This window comes from Tachypleus tridentatus, chromosome 8 (genome assembly GCF_004210375.1).
Source record: "Tachypleus tridentatus isolate NWPU-2018 chromosome 8, ASM421037v1, whole genome shotgun sequence".
Lineage (NCBI taxonomy): Eukaryota > Metazoa > Arthropoda > Merostomata > Xiphosura > Limulidae > Tachypleus > Tachypleus tridentatus.
Genome location: NC_134832.1, coordinates 112,964,118 through 112,981,572, shown reverse-complemented (window position 1 = coordinate 112,981,572; position 17,455 = coordinate 112,964,118). Strand labels below are relative to the sequence as shown.

Here is a 17,455-nt window from a genome sequence, read left to right as displayed (position 1 = left end):
TTGAGGTAATTAAAAGTTCTTAAATTAGAAATGCTTTATTGCTGATCTGAGAAAAGGTTAAAGCAATTTTACAGCCTGAAAACGCTAAAATGTCACGGATACTGTTTCTGGTTATGAAGATGTTTTTGAAACTTTCAACTTTTCTCTGTATATGCAAAAATGCTTCTTTAGTATCCAGTAAAAACTAGCTTTACATAGCTAATTTGTTACAGTATGTTTTTCAAGTGCTTCATTCCCAACCAACCTACAACATTTCCAAGTACACCTGCGAAGGTACTTTATCAAAAGTAATTAGTCTGTTCGCTCCTAAATTTCATTATTAGTACGCATGTATTGATGCTCTGGCATGGCCATGATGATGACCTGTAAGAAATAAATCACATTGTTTATGGTTGGTTCACACCAATATTTTATTTGTCTTCATAAACTATTAAAATAATTTTACTTCTCTCTATTATAATGTAGCCCTTTCTGTGTCACAGCAGCATGTCTGTGGACTAACAACCCTAGAAACCGTGTTTAGATATCCGTAGTGGGAAGCACAGACAGGTCATTGTTTGTCTTTGTGCCTAAATTCAAACAAACAAATATAAAGATCTCTATATATAAAGCTGTGCTAGTTATTATACGACCATACTTTAGATTATACCGACACTAAACATTTTTTATTTGAAAGCTTTCATCAACAAAGAGCTTCGTGGCACAATAGCTTTAGGCCTAGTGTTTGTCCTTAAAATTGTCTCTGAGGCTTTGACGACTGTAAGCTGAAAATATTATGTCTAAAAAACATATGAATTGATTCAAAAGAGATTAAAGTGTATAATTCTAGCTTCCTCGCCTGGTTATAGTGCTGGATTGAACTTATAGAGAATATAGTTTTGAGAGAACTCTTCTTAAAGAGACGCTAAAGGAAGAGGTTAGTTGGAATCTAAAAATATTGTAAAGTTGTTCCAAAAGTTCTTATTTTTCTAACATATACAGTGAAAAGAAATGTGACTGTTTCCTTAATTATGCATAATATAATTGTGTTCCTTGTGGCCTATGCATACAAATATTTAGTTAAACATCGTAAATTCCTTATTTAGAACGAGAAAAACTCTCCAATTCTCAACTGAGCAAAAAATGAATGAGTTAAAATCAAAAGAAAAATATCCGCATGTGATTTTTGTTTGTTTGGTAAGTATAAATTTTTAGAATAAGTTATCTTGCCGTGTCAACTGTAAGTATTGAAACCTTCTTATTGATTTCATAGTAGTTCATATTTACCGGTTACGCACTGATCGGGCACAAAGATTTTATGGGGTAATAGATCAAGTGAAAAGGCGACAGTGTCTTAATTAGTACAGCCCAGCATTGCCAGGTGGGTTAGGGCGTTCGACTCGTAATTTGAGGGTCGCGGGTTCGTATGCCTGTCACAACAAACATGCTCGACCTTTCAATCGTGGGAGCGTTATAATGTGACAATCAATCCCCTATTCGTTGGTTTGTTTGTTTTGGAATTTCGCACAAAGCTACTCGAGGGCTATAGCGCCCCCACGGCTGGGAGGGCAAGCATGTTTGGCGCGACGCGGATGCGAACCCGCGACCCTCAGATTACGAGACGCACGCCTTAACGCGCTTGGCCATGCCGGGCCTTAAATGAATGAGTTTAGGAAACATTACCTCTCCCGAACAGGGACTTGAACCCTGGCCCGTTATGTTAAAAGCCTAACGCTCTACCGACTGAGCTTTCCGGGCCCGTATTCGTTGGTAAAAAGAGTAGTCCAAGAGTTAGTGGTGGGTGGTGATGACAAGCTGCTTTCCCTCTAGTCTTACAATGCTATATTAGAAACGGTTAGTTCAGATAGCACTCGAGTAGCTTTACACGAAATTCAAAAACAAACAAAAACCAAATACTTAGTACAGTACTGGTTCATCATTAATGCAATTGTATCATGTTTGCACGGAGAAATTTAGAAAATTAAACGTCATAATTGCTTCATTGTAACTGTAAGATAAATATTAACAGTGAAAATCGATGTTATGTAGAATTTACTCATTTATAACATATTCGTCATATTCTGTTTCTTTGAAACAGTTTTCTTTTTTCTGATACTCTATCATATATTTCTTTAAATATTTTATCATAAATTTTAGGCCTTCTAAGCTGTTGTTGTTCTTCGAAGCCGCAGTGTATCTTATAGAAATAACATTCTGATTGGATTGCAATCTCTCAGTGAGAGAGCGGCAAGTCTAAGAAATTATACTGCTAAAATTCAAGGTTGGATTCCACACGATGGATACATCTTTTCTAAAATAAACAAATTCAGTTAGGTTAATAAAGTACCAACTCATAGAGAATAAGCTGAGAACGTTGTTTTCCGATATAGCAATTGAGTTAAATAATTTGTTCTTGTGTACTTATGTTTCAACAAATTATTTTAAGCCTAACGTCTTTCAACTAATGTGTGTCATGAACGTTGATATTGGCTCACCGATTTATTAAACTTAAAGCTGTTTCCATCATAACATGAAATCTAGTATAAGAGAAGAATTCTAAAACACGCCACTGCGTTGTGCCTATTACTTTCTTGTAAGGATAAAGACGAAATGAGGAGTCTTTTGTGATTTCAGAATAGGCATATAAGATATATAATCCATTTAGAGTTTAAAATTACATTTTGAATTACAACAGGTTATAAGATTTTCACCCGCCTTATTATATACACATTTTCGTTTGCTGAAACAAGAGTCGTTTCTTTATATTGAGTAGAAAGAAATATTGAAAGCCCATTCCTTTATGAACTTTATTAGTACATTTGTTTCCTCTATATCATATTTTAAATGCATTTAAAGTATTATAAATCGACATACTACAAATTGATAATTGTAAAGAGCAAGATACGAACACAAAGGGTTTAAATAATTAGAAAATAAAAAAATGCTTTGGCTCATATTGACCTTGGATATAGAGCTGCATATACATATATAATGTCACACAGAGATTCGTAGATGATAATCAAGTAATTGTTATTGGGTAATAACATATTGTTTTGCTCACTAATAAGGAGTTCTAGGAATTACCGTATTTAAACAAAACTGGTTCTTCAACTTTTTATTACATAACCTTAATACTGTATGGTAAAAGTTGTTTGTTAATTGAGATTTTTCTATTTCATTCAGAATAAGTAGTTATAATTTCAAGTTTACGCTTAAAGTAGATTGTAACATTTCCAAAGAGCTTTATGAATATTTGTTTTTACGATGTAGTTATTTCACGCAATAATTTCACTTACACTCTGGGCTTGTTCTTCTTTCAAAATAAATGTGTCTTGTATACCTGAAATTCTACCATAGTAAAACTTATAAAATTGATATCTAACATAAGCACCTCTCTAATTATCTAAAGTTTATTTATGTTTTGGATATTGTGCTGATATTCTAAATGTCAAGTTATCCTGCTATGAGTAGCAATTATCGAACTTTCTACACATAATACAAAAGCATTACAAAACTATTCTTACTTTCAAGAATTTCGAGGTAATGTTAACAGTATATGACATCTACTTTTCACGCAAAATATAATTTATACTTTAGCAAATTCCCTTCAATCAGTGTATTATCTTGGGCAGTATCTCATGTTATCAACTTAAATGTAGAAATGACGACTAAAATTACTTGAAACTACAGCGAATCATGATTTTGCTTCCTTTTCCTATTAGAACTCAAAATACCCGGATAGAGTAGATTATCTTAACTTTAAACGTTCAACTGCATGAACTTAAGAATCGACTGTGTTCATAAGAATAATATATTATTTAACATCGACGATTTTACAATGCACATTTATTTTGGATTTTTGCCTCTTCATGTTTAAAATTTAACTTTGTACTACTGTAATTTAATATACTGATAAGTTAAATGCAATATCAAATTTTATATACATGTATATAATAAACATGTTAGGTATGGTGAACTGTAGAAACATATCTATCTCATTTCACTCAATATAAACTAATAAAACTTCGTAACGAAATAAGAATGTGTGAAACGTTTAAAACTTTCTAACGGTTTTGACAGTCAAAATGTAATTTGATTCTAAAACAAAAAGGAAAATACACATATATTCAATATTTTAGAACTTGATTGGCACAAATAGGAATACCTGCGATCTCACGACTTCTGAGACGTTTAAAACAGATAGTTTAAATAATTAAAGCACTTGTTGAGTACCTGCTGATTAATATTCCGTCTGGTGTTAGACTTTCGAAAAACAAAACAACTTTCAGTTTTTTCAGTTATCTAAACACAATACCATTAATTATATATAAAGTTGTGTGGCTTCACCAGTTGTATTTAATTTTATATGTATGCAAAAAGAGATTTTATTTCTATATTTATCATGAATCAGCTGTTCGTATATATAAGTGTAAAAAAAACCCTACTTTATCCATTCAAATATTTAAGTACACGTTCGACCTGTAACAGATAAAAGGGGAAAAAATAAACTGAGAATGTGTTGTAAATTAGAATTTTTACCTATTAATAGATGTTTGTTTGTTTTTGGAATTTCGCACAAAGCTACTCGAGGGCTATCTGTGCTAGCCGTCCCTAATTTAGCAGTGTAAGACTAGAGGGAAGGCAGCTAGTCATCACCACCCACTGCCAACTCTTGGGATACTCTTTTACCAACGAATAGTGGGATTAACCGTCACATTATAACGCCCCCACGGCTGGGAGAGCGAGCATGTTTGGCACGACTCGGGCGCGAACACGCGACCCTCAGATTACGAAGCGCACGCCTTAACGCGCTAGGCTATGCCAGGCCCCTACTAATGGAATAATAGTATTAAATGACCAAATACTACATGTTTTCAAAGGTTATCAAGTCTAGCATATCAACGATTTTTCTTTTGATCCTCATATGTAAAGTTAAAAAAGTTCGATATGAAGCTGGCGTCATCTTTCATAGACACCATACACTCTATAATGTGATTAGAGGTATTGCTGTCACAAGTCTATAAGTATATATCGTAGTGTTGAAGGATATAAAAGAAAAGAGAACAATAATGGGTCCAAATATGTTATAAGAAAGTTTATAGTGTTACGACATACCGATGCGTCATTTTAAAAATGCAATAAGATTTCAGTCCTTTAATGACCTAAAAAAATGAAAAAGGGCTTTTATTCAAAACTACATGAATGCAATTTCAGTAAGTTCTGGATTTTTCTCTCGTGTGTTATAAAAATGTGCAGGTACAGAGAGAAAGTTAAGTTAGTGAAACTGAAGTTAAGTGTATGGTTATTAGTTTCGCCATAACAGATGATTTATAAAAATAGAAGTTCACAGTTTTTGTTGTAACAGCAGAAATAAAACCAATGGATTATTCTTGTAAAAGGGTGTTACATAGTAATCGAGCAGCCTGTGTGAACTTTGACGAAAAAGCGGCAATTATGTGAAGCTCTGGTTACAACTGTGGTAGCAACAATTTAGGTGGTGATTTTAAAATAATTTACACAGCTTGAATTGTAACAACGGGTATAGAGAAGAATAATTCGTCTTGCCATTTGTGTTCTAACGTAACTTCACCAGCCTATATGGATTTTCACGTGAAAGAAAATCGTTTAAATCTAACGTGACGTACATGAATTTGTCACCATTTGAATTGTGCTAAAAGAGAAGAAAAGAAATAATTCGTTTTCTCATATGGGTTCTAAAGTAATCGAACCAACCATTTTGTCTTTTGAAGAACTAAAGAGAATTATTTAAAATTCTAGATTTATCAGTAGTAAGTTATAATGCAAGAAAATTTGGTACATAGATTTCACATGTTTTGAAATTATATATTATTTTAAAAGAAGTGGATTGTGCGCTGTCTGTTTACTGTATAAATGTATCGCCAACAAGTTAGAGATAACAAAGAATACAGCAGCTATACAAAATCTGACAAAAATGAAATATTAAATATGCGTGTTGTTGTTGTTTCTGTACATTTATAATGAAAAAACATTTGGCAAAGCAAGTGGTATTTATCTGTAAAAGTGAAAGTCAAGTATGTACAGTAATGTGAAAAAAGTTAGGGCACCCTATGATAGCCTGTGTATTTTTGTAACATTTTTGGATATATAGATATTTAATCTAATTTTAACAATACGGAGATATTATAGAAATATAATTAAACAATTAAAACTGAAAAAAAGCTTTTCAAGATCTTCTGTAAATGCAATTCTACAAAAATGCATATTCTAACTGAAGAAAAAGTTTGGACACCCCCACATTTATTCCCACTTAAAATGGCTCAAATCACACACAGGTGTATCACACCAGATGCACATGATTAAAAGATCGTTACTCAGGAAATTGGAATGAGGCTTGCCCTATTTAAACCTCAAATATTTAGTTTGGTGTGGTCCTGAATGTTGAAGTGAGAGTGAGCACCATGGTGACAGCAAAAAAGCTGTCCGAGGCCTTCAGAAAGAAAATTGTAGCAGCTTATGAGTCTGGTAAGTGATTTAAAAATATCCAAAAAAGATTTTGAAATCAGCCATTCCACTCTCCGGAAAATAGTCAACAAGTAGAGAGCTTTCAAAACAACTGCCAACATGCCCAGGTCTGGTCGTCCAAGCAAGTTCACCCCGAGAGCAGACCGCAAGATGCTAAAAGAGGTCTCCAATCACCCTAACATGTCATCACGGGACCTACAGCAGGGTCTGGCTACTGTTGATAGGAAAGTGCATGCCTGTACAATCAGAAAGAGACTGCACAAACTTTAACTTGCATGGGAGGTGTGAAAGGAGGGAACCTTTGCTCTCTAAGAGAAACATCAAGGCCAGACTAAAGTTTGCCAGAGAGAATGTAGACAAAGACGAGGACTTCTAGAATAATGTTCTTTGGACAGATGAGTCCAAAATTGAATTACTTGGACACCAGAACAGAGGACATGTTTTGCGTAAACCAAATACAGCATTCCAGAAAAAGAACCTCATACCAACTGTGAAGCATGGAGGTGGAAGTGTCATGGTTTTGGGCTGCTTTGCTGCAGCAGGACCTGGACAGCTCACAATCATAAAATCTACCATGAATTCTACTGTGTATCAGAGGGTGCTTGAGGATCATGTGAGACCATCTGTACGAAAATTAAAGCTGAAGCGGAACTGGACCCTGCAACACGACAATGACCCAAAACATACCAGTAAATCCACCAAGGACTAGCTAAAAACTAAGAAATGCAGAGTCCTAGGAGGGCCGAGTAAAAGCCCAGATCTTAATCCCATTGAGATGCTGTGGGATGACTTGAAACGGGCTGTACATGCAAAGAACCCCTCAAACATCTCACAGCTGAAAGAATTCTGCATTCAAGAGTGGGGCAAACTTTGTTCAGACCGATGTCAGAGACTGGTAGATGGCTACAAGAAGCGTCTCACTGCAGTTATTTCAGCCAAAGGGGGTAACACAAGCTAAAAAACGGTAGGGTGCCCTAACTTTTTCTCAGTTAGAATATGCATTTTTGTAAAATTACATTTCCAGAAGATCTTGAAAAGTCTTTTCTTCAGTTTTAATTGTTTAGTTATATTCCTATAATCTCTCAGTTTTGTTAAAATTGAGATTAAATATCTATATATCCAAATATGTTACAAAAATACACAGGCTTTCATAGGGTGTCCTAACTATTTCACATGATGTATATCGTATTTTATACCTAACAAAACGCTTGTAATAATTTCAAATGTTATCTCTCTGGTAGGCATGATACAAAGTTATATGATAATTAAGTGTTGTATTTCAAAAGTAACTTTCTGTTCCATAATAAATTTGTCATGTTTATATTTGAACAACATCAGAAGCAATATCTTGAAAACCTTCAATAATAAGTTCTACGTGCCTTGATCAGTGAGCCAGACCGATGACTTGAAGTCTGTAAAAACTGTATGCGGAAAAGTTTGTTTACTGAAATAAAAAACTAACTTGTAGTATTTAAAAGAAGAAGAGTTTATATTTAATAAATGAATAGGTAACAAAACTATTCAAACAAATAATATCACAAAGTTAAATCATAAAAAGCACACCAAGTAACTACAAAATATTTCATGCAAATAATAGAACCGAAATAGAGAGTTAAATCCAAATAATTTTGAAAATATATTTCAGGTACGTTAACCCAACAAAACTCTATAACTAATTACATATAGCGAAAACATAGAAATATTGCGAGACAGAAAGAACCGAACTTGACGTTACGAGTAAAAAAATTCTGAAATTGCTTTCAGCAATGGTAAGCATTTATGTCTCTCCCAACATTTTTCCAGTTTAAGATGTCTCTCTCCTGGCGCTTCGTAATTAAGCTACAACTTGGCGGTTCTTCGAATGGTTCCGAGTTATCTTCAAAGTACAAACACTTGTTTTATACCGTCATCATTTGAAAATGATGGAATGAAGAGGATGATATATATCATGTATGTTTCTTGATAAAGTTGAAGAAAAGAAAGAAGCTTATTATTATATATGGTTGTTACTGTTATTAACAATAACAAAAATATTTCTTGTTTTATGTGCTAATATTTAGTGAAACCTGTTTAGGCGTCTCGAAGAGAAATTATTCATAAAATGTCCTTATTTTTAGATAGGTCCAAAATCGTAAAATTTTATGATTTTTAAATGCGAATAGGTTACGAAGAAATAACAATAAAAGATACAATATTCATGATAAAGTACAATGCTAGACCCCAATCGTTTAATCAATTATAAAGTTGGACTCAAAGTTTTGTAATAAATAACACTTCACATGTGTCTCTGGAGTGCCTTACTCAGACTATATTTTGTTCAATACGAGAACAACGCATCAACAAGGATAGACGTATAATAGGCAAACATCTATCAATAATACTATTTTTTAAGCATTATGAAAGCGTAATGTTTTGGTGAGAAATATTGAAAGGTGACAAAGAAGAGGTACCGTAGCCCAATATTTATGATACCAGTCGAAACTCACAAACATATGAGAGTTTTTCTGCCTACCGCTTGAATTTTCCTTTTCTTTATCAATTTAATGCACGATGTTTTAGCTGATTGTTTATCTGGCGCTTCATTATTCAAATTAAAAGTATTTTTAATTCTTAACAGCAATTTGTTCTCTGCACTATCAATGTCTTCAAGCATTTTCTGGAGGATACAACATTATAGTTATTATGTTTCTATTATTCACAAGTACGTTCGTTTCTCATTTTAAACCACTTACTTAAAAATATTATGTAGATGAATATGCGCTATGAGAGAATAAGAAGTCTCGCTATTCGGCAAAGCAAAAAATTACCCTAAAATGGCCGGTGGGTATTGTTAACCAGTTGCCTTCCCGCTAATCTATCAGCTAAAAAATAAGGGTGATATAGAGAATAAAGCCTGTAAATATTTCACACTTACCAAAGAAATAACGTATTTTTACATATAACCCCTGGCTATATCAAGCTTTTGTTTGTTTGTTTGGAAATTTCGCACAAAGCTACTCGAGGGCTATCTGTGCTAGCCGTCCCTAATTTAGTAGTGTAAGACTAGAGGGAAGGCAGCTAGTCATCACCACCCACCGCCAACTCTTGGGCTACTCTTTACCAACGAATAGTGGGATTGACCGTCACATCATACACCCCCCCACGGCTGGGAGGGCGAGCATGTTTAGCGCGACGCGGGCGCGAACCCGCGACCCTCGGATCACGAGTCGCACGCCTTACGCGCTCGGCCATGCCGGGCCACTATATCAAGCAACTAGAAACAAGTTGAAATAATGTTCTCGTTGTCATAGAGACAGGTTTGATGGGCTTTGTTTGTTTGTTTTGTAATATCGCGCAAATCTACACGAGGAAGATTTGCACTAGTCGTCCCTAATTTAACAGTGTAAGACTAAACGGAAGGCAGCTAGTCATTATCACCAACCGTCAAATCTTGGGCTACTATTCTACCAGCGAATAATTGGATTGACAACCACCTTATAATACCTCTACTAAACAACCAACTTTTCAGTGTTACACAATAAAAATATATTTATTATAAAAACAAAGGTTCTTCTCTAATGTTATTTATGATTTTAGTTGAGTATCCATAGCAGAAGTTTTAACTATAATTTACTTTAATATTTGACCAATTATTTCTATAATTTTCTTGTTAAATTAATCTTTCACACAGCAGCAGCATTTTTCTGTGGTGTTAAATTACTGTTCATTTGATGTTTTTCATTCTACCTTATATACATATCACACTATCTTTATATAATATTACATAATAAATGATGATCAGCTAGAAGTTATGGCATTGAGGAAAAGTGGAGAAATGGACATAAAATTGGCATGATCGTTATTAGCATATTTTCAATTTTAAAAATAACTTGTGTCATTCAAAGGGTCTCTTCCAGTAACTTGTTGTGCATTAGATATGCTAGTATCTGGAAAACATTTTTGACAGTAATATTTAAAAGAATTTTGTGATTCTAAAGCTGCATTAAGAGGAGATAATCTAAAAATGTTTTTTCTTATTTAAAACAGCTTACACAGTTTCATAGATTAGGTCAGGGCATGAGTAAGTCAGTTTCATTTACTGAGAAGTGTAAAGCAATTAATGCATTTAGAATATACAATTTAGAAATGAAATAGTACTTTGTTAAATGTTGGTCCTCTTACTACAGGATGACACAAACATCAATAAAAACATGGAGATGGAGTACTAGAAGGATACAAAGTTTGAGAAACTTTAAACGTGGAGAAAACTTAAAAGGTTTTAACTTCTTTTCTCTAAAGCATAGGTAATAACAGAGTGATATGATTCAAGTTTTTATAATGTTTAGTGGGCTGGATAATCTCCCAAAGAGTGGTCTGACTGAGTAATTTACTACAAAAACTTTAAAATGAAAATTTCAATTTTAAAATCTGAAGAAGATTAGGTTTAAACTTTGGCAGCATAGATCCAGACTTGTTCTTTTGTAAGACCTGTTCTCTATTAAGAGTAACATAATTATGGAATAGATCATTCATTGACAGCATTTGGTAAGTTCATTTAAAATAATTATTTGACAAATATAAAGAAAAAAGTGGTATTTAGTTTGATGCTTTTTTTAGTGGGCTTTCTTTACAAGATTATATATTATATTAGAACTTGATAAATGTTTCTCATAAAAAACAGTAATATAATAATAACCAACATAAAATTGAAACACATACATGTGTTTATAGTGTCTTTATTACACTTTATGAAAAAGTGTTAGTTTTTAAAAGATAAATGTTTGTTACACGTCTAAAATATTTGTTAATGTTGAGTTTAGCATTCTCTTTTTATTACTTTTTTAACATCATGAATACTTCATGATATAAAATATCTAGTTTTACTTTTCTAAACACTGCAGAACTAACAACTGCATAAAAAGTGGCATAAGGTGTGTTTTTATATTCATATATTTTGTGGCCAAGCATTTTGTATCCCCCGGAACCACGGAAAATAGAGAAGTATTAAAGATTTTATATGTGACAGATTTACCATATATTTTATTGAAGACACATCATACAAATCATATAATAACAGATTCAATAAGAAAACCCCATATCAAATTTGCTCCTGTGGTACATAAGATAGAAATAATAATTTTATGCTTGCATATACTTTTCATACATTCTTACTATAAGCTTTCTTTCTTTTAATTTTCAGTGACATACAAGAGATTTTTGACAGCAAGTGACATGATTCAGAGATCTTTCACTATTTAAAAACACTGCAATTAAAAAAAACAAAAAACAAGAGACCTGATAATCCATCTCAGCTGTTTCATTCTTTAAACTAAACTATTATAATTGTTTTATATCATAAAGCTAGCCCTTATCATTCATATTCTTATCAAGCTCTGTCTTAACCACACTTACACTTACTGCCTTTGCAACATCCTAAGGCAACCCATTCTGGAGGCCAAACACCCTGTTAGAGAAATGAAACTGTCTTGGATGAAGATGACTCTTACCTTACCAAAATTTATATTTGTGTCCCATAGTTTTACTATTATCCCATTATGTATTCACTTGACAATATTAAATACCTTAATCAGATCTCTAATAAAGAAAACAGTTTAAGATATTAAGCTTTGAAATATTTTTCTTAACTTCTGTTTTTTATGATACAAAATGTTAACAATATTCCTGCCCCTATGTTAATAAGCACTGGATTTGACTAAATCATGTAAATATTAATCCTTTGGTACTAAAAAGAAAGACCACTGATATTTTACACACCAAGGTAAAACTACATTTTCCCCAGAGTTTTAAAGAGGGTAATTGATCAGATATGCAACATACAAAAGTAAAGATTGTAGAACTGCTTATATTACTCCTTTTTGTAAATGGGGTACTACTGTTAGTAATTACTTTAGAAATTACAGATCATTTAGACTTATTTCTGTAGTGGGAAAAATTGTGAAGTGCCTAATAAAAGATACTTTACTGAATTATGCATTTAGTGAAAGCTATCATGAATACACCAATTGGAAATCTCACCTTACTAATCTTTTATGTTTTAGAAATATCACTTCTTATCTAGATAATGCTTCATAGATAATTGGCTAATAAAGTAACATCAACAAGAATTGGGGGGGAGGCTTTTTACTGGACTGTAGTCTACTGGATGAGAAAAGACAGTTACTAATTTAATGACATACAGTCAAGGTGGACCAAGTGACCAGTGGTGTGCCTCATGATTCATAGCTTGGGACTTTTCTTTTTCTTATTTATTTGTATAGGATTATAATCAGTAAATTAATAAAGTTTGATGATTAAATTGCTGGTTCCTAATAATATTGAAGATGTTGAGGCACTAAGTACAGTACTGTTACATGGCTTGGATAATTTACGAAATGAAAGTTGAACGAAAATTTGACAAAAAAGGCCTTCAACAAAAGCAAGAGTAAAATAATTCATTTGGTTTCTCACAAACAAATTTAAGCTATATTGCAGTTTACACATTAAATTGTCAAGCTTCGCAACAGGTCCACAAAGTTTCCAGGCGAAACTTGGAAAACAAATATAATTTGATCTTAAATAATTATTTATTAGAACTGTATAACTGTGCTGTAAATTATATTTTGTATTTAATATTATAACTATTTAGTACAGAATATTAGGTTTAGTTAACTTGTAATGCACGGTACTTCTGGATAATAGTTCTAACTACCTGAACTGCATACATACATTAATAACTACAATAATAAATAAAAACTACGCAGAAAAGACAAGACCTGATATTACAACAAAATAAAATGTTACTGTATCATTCCTTTTCTAATACTAACACACTACGACTTCTACCATAACTACTTTTTAGTTTTATTAACCGGATTTTTGTAGTACTTACCCTTTCATATTAAAAATTAAAACTTCCCTAGTTGTGAGAAAAGAAGGCGCAAACGTGGGGCTTATATAACCCAGGTACGTATTTATGTACATTTATAGAAATACATATATATATATATAAACACATTATGATTAATTTATAACTATATTCTTCATTAAACTATTTTTGAGTTTTATATATATATACATATTTCAAGATTTTCAATTCTTATCTTAGGAGCAGCTATGTGTTCATATTATAGCAATCGAATTATATTTATGAATATCTTACAATATAATCTAGAAAGGTGTCACATGAAACTCTGAAAAATATATAAAATTGCTCAATAAAAGGAAAATGTCTACGTTATGGCATTCAAGATCGGAATTGTTTTTTTTTTTAATTATCTATTACAATCTTTAGTGACAAATGTACATATTTGCTTACAGGTATGATTGTTTGTGTTATCATATCGGGATAAGTTATTTGTTGCATAGAAAGCGATCATTTTTAGAGAGTATTTCCAACAGGAAATGTTTCAGTGTCATTGAATGCAAGGTAAAGCTTGATAAATATATTCTATCATTCCCAATAGCTATAAGAAACTAACACGCTAATGATGTCACGGATCCTGAGAACGTAACCTATAAATTCTCTGTCTTGAGATGTCAGAAGAATGTTTATCTAACAGATTACTTTAATACCGATCTATATCTATTAAAAATAGACAAAGATGGTGAAATCGTTTATCATAAAATATAATAATTCCACTGTTTAAAGTCCACAACATTTTATTGGGAAAAAAGTAAATAAAATTATGACTTCTCCAACCATGTTTTAAAAACTTGTAGTTAGTGCATATTACTTTTAACTCTATACCACTACCTTTGGTGAGCAAAATTATCAGTTACCCGTAAACTTACACAAAATAAATGTATTGTTAAAATGTGATGACAATAAATGTGGTAATTTTCTTTTTGAAGTGTTCCATAGTGGGATGCCACCCAGTGGCACAGCGGTATGTCTTCAGACTTACAGCGCTAGAATCCTGGTTTAGATACCTGTGGTGGGCAGAGCACAGACAACCCATTGTGTTGCTTTGTGCTTAACTTCAAACAAAACAAAAAATAAAAAACTCGTAGGACAGCGGCAAGTATCTAGGTGTTTAAACCGTGGGTTCAATTCCAGGCTGGGGACTTACGTGATGCCCCACTCAACAAACTATATAAGTCTTTCTTATTTTACACCAACTCTTCACATGAAAATCAGAGAATGGTCACTTTATAAGCAGGGGTTCGATTACCCTCGGTAAACTCAGCAGGTAGCCCAATGTGACTTTGCTATGAGAAAACACACGCACACTTTATAAGATTAAGGTTCTCAGATTTGTAGTGCATATTCAGGAATTTAGAAATTTTGCCAATGAAGCTGAAAAATAAATACATACATACATGCATACATATTATTATTAACAATATCTTCCTTTTTATTTTTTATGTTCATCATCTTAAAAATAAATTACAGAGCATTAAAGACAGTAGATTTACTGGTGATCTGGAATACCTATAAAGTCACAAGTGTCAAATAACTGAAAAAGCATAAGGGAAAATTACACGAGTTACCTCACGGTGATATCTGTTAACGACAAAGCCCAGCTTAACAAGAATTGATAGATGCTAGCGCTGTACTTGCTACATAGCAACGGTGAAACATTCGTGTGATTGAATGCTTTGTCAGGCGTAGATTGATCTCTTTCTTGGAACCTCGAACCCGTGGGGTAATCTTTATTTGGTTTCATTTCTAGTTTCTGGATTTATTTTTCTATCTGGGCCTGGCATGACCAAGCGTGTTAAGATATGCGACTCGTAATCTTTGGGTCTCGGGTTCGCATCTTTGTCGCGTCAAACATGCTCGCCCTTTCAGCCGTGGGGGGCGTTATAATGTGATGGTCAATCCCACTGTTCGTTGGTAAAAGAGTAGCCCAAGAGGTGGCGGTGGGTGGTTATCACTAGCTGCCTTCCCTCTAGTCTTACAGTGCTAAATTAGGGATGGCTAGCACAGATAGCCCTCGAGTAGCTTTGTGCGAAATTCAAAAAACAAACAAATAATTTTTCTATCTTATTACTTGTCATAACTATCAACATATGATTATTTCACGTCACATCTTGTTTAAAGCTAGTTCACAAACAAATAATTAGATTGTGATAGACAATTAATATATATATAATGGCTTTAAAATTACGCAAGAGTTTTCAATTTGACTTTAGTTTTCAGTTAACCGGTCGTAGCCTATAGCGTTTACCATGTTGAGCTGTGGATCTCATGGTCAATGGTTTACCTTCTGTTTTTGTAAAATTGCTTCGGGACTAAGGATGCATTATTATAATTATCAGAGTAACAATCAAATCTCACTAATTGATCAGAGTAGCCAAAGAGTTGCTGGTGGGTGCAGTTGAGAAGTTGCCTTACTTCTAAACCACTAGTTCGAAACTAGAGAAGAATAACATAAATATTTCTTGTACGGTTTTGCGCGAATATCAGAAACAATCGTACATTAGAAATTTCTGTTGTTTAGTAACAGTTTTTTCTTACATAGTAGAAACAATAACCCGTAGAAATCTAAATTTATATATGTTTTGGTTTATGAAAATATACTTTCACTTACCAAGTGTAAACTCACTTGAAACGACAAAACTTACTGTCAGAGAAGATAGTGTATAGACAGTGGGAAGTCTCAAGAGAACGTGGAGCTTTAAAGAACTGAAGCAAAAAATGGCAAACTGCACTAGAAAATCATCATCTTGAAATGTTTTTTTTTTCCTTGTGATTACTAAATTTGTTTGCACACACACACACATGTCTAAAAACGAACTAAGAATTATGAACACGAAGGTGTGGAGGGTGGACTGCAATAAAAAGAAATTTTACATATCGAATAAATCTACCCTGAGCAAAGTCACACTGCGAAATATGCTGTGGCCACCGAAGAAAACGAATCCAGGATTTTAGCATTGTAAGTCCGTACACTTTACCACTGTCCTTATAAGTCTAGAACTACAACTTATGCTTTCATGATATACTTTATTTCAAAATTATATTTCCAGTTGAGTTTTATTACTCAAAAAGTTAAGAACATTTTGATGGGCTAGAAAGACTGCTGGAAAAAATTACAAGTTTATTTTATTTTTATTAAAATATTAATTAAGTAAGCATTCAAGAGCTTTCACTTAAAAAAAAAAAAAAAAGAAAAATTAAAACTTTCAACATTAGTATGTTTTTAGCACAAAGCTGTACAGTTGGACATTTGGGTTGTATCGACTTCAGAGACAGAATCCTGAACTTCAACACCACAAGCATCACTGAGCCACTCTCAGTGGTATTTTGAGCATTAAAGTTACCAATCTTCCTGCATGTATGTTAATAACCATTGTAAATTAGGTTGAGCAGTAAATGTATTGAACAGTTTCATTTTTGAATTCTAATCTAAATGAAATGAAGCAAGATATATATACATTACAAAGATGATAAATGAAACAAAATATTTACATACAGGAATGAGACATTAATTTGGCGGACGCTTTGAAAAATAAACAATGAAAGACAGACAACCACTACCCTAATCTATCTGAATGCCCCCCCTCTCAGTGGTACAGCAGTATGTGTGCGGACTCACACTGATAAAAACCGGGTTTCGATACCCCTGATGGACAGAGCACAGATATCCCATTGTGTAGCTTCGTGCTTAATTCTAAACAAGCTAATTAACTAACTGAATGAATAATGAGCATCTCTTGGAGTCAGCCACTTTTCATCTTGCTATATACAAAAATTAGAGAAACAAGGTTAATTTTCCTATACTGCACTGTCCCCAAGTTATCTGGTGATTTTCATCAACAGAAACAGGGAACAAAATTTTCCATACTGCTACATCTTCACGAATAAGATTAGAAAAACTGCTTGGTCAAACCTAAAGGAATTTCCAAGCGATTCCGATAGAAGGGGGAATGACCCTCGACAATTTGTAACTAGCTCAATGTCAAAGTAGTTCAAAACCAGTTATCCGTATGCTACAAGGAAACTCAATACGTGTAAGTGATAATGTTTTTGAAAATTTAGTGAACACAT

The 17,455-nt window shown here is 33.1% G+C and overlaps 1 non-coding gene across 1 annotated transcript; it reads right to left on the bottom strand.

The window, feature by feature from the left end:
- Window positions 1-1,664: 1,664 nt before the first annotated feature.
- On the bottom strand, window positions 1,665-1,737 carry TRNAK-UUU (transfer RNA lysine (anticodon UUU)). Its single transcript has one exon. It is a non-coding gene; the product is annotated as a tRNA-Lys (tRNA).
- Between the last annotated feature and the right edge of the window lie 15,718 nt (window positions 1,738-17,455).